Genomic DNA, 726 nt, shown 5'->3' on the forward strand with positions numbered 1-726 from the left:
GTGCTCCAGAGGAGGGAACCACAGAGGGGCAACCGCTGCCAGGGAGAGGGCAGCTCACCTTCTGACCACCCCCGCTGTGGTGCACTGACACCGCAGGCCCTGGGGCTTTGCTGCTGGGTACTGAGAAGAGGGTGACAACACCCGCCTCCCCTCACCCCAGCCTGCAGCCCTTCATTCCCGACAGCATGGCTGAGACTCCCGCCTGGTATCTCTTAGATTAGCCCCCAGCTATTTTTATTCTGCCCCTTGCTGAGGGAAGAAACACAAGTTTGGACAAACCCTCAGGCCGGGCCCCAGGGGAGACCACCACTGCCAAGGAAGAAAATGGAGCTGATTTTACATGTTACCATCTTTTTAAAAACATCTCTTTTCCTTAGAAGCATCGCCAAATTGAGCCACCCTGCCAGACTGCCTCCAGCAGGGCCTTTTTGACCCCCTAAACTCACTCACACAATGGATGGAGGCCGACTTTCAGAGTCATGGGGACTTGTGCCTGTTGAATTAAAGTCCCATCTCCTGGGCTAGTGGGAAGAGGTGTTCTGGAGAGGCGCTTGCTGATGGGAAAAGGAACTGGAAGGGTGTCAGAAACACAGGGAAGCCTAGAGAGAGCCAGGCTGTGCTGGGAGGGTGAGGTCAGGGCTGGGCCAAGGTGGGGACCTCAGGGACGTCTGAATGAAGGTGACGGGGTCCAGAGCTCACCTGAGTGGAGATAAAGCTTTGAAAACC

Source organism: Bos grunniens, chromosome 20 (assembly GCF_055505025.1).
Source record: "Bos grunniens cultivar Pamir isolate PY7600 chromosome 20, Bosgru_T2T1.0, whole genome shotgun sequence".
Lineage (NCBI taxonomy): Eukaryota > Metazoa > Chordata > Mammalia > Artiodactyla > Bovidae > Bos > Bos grunniens.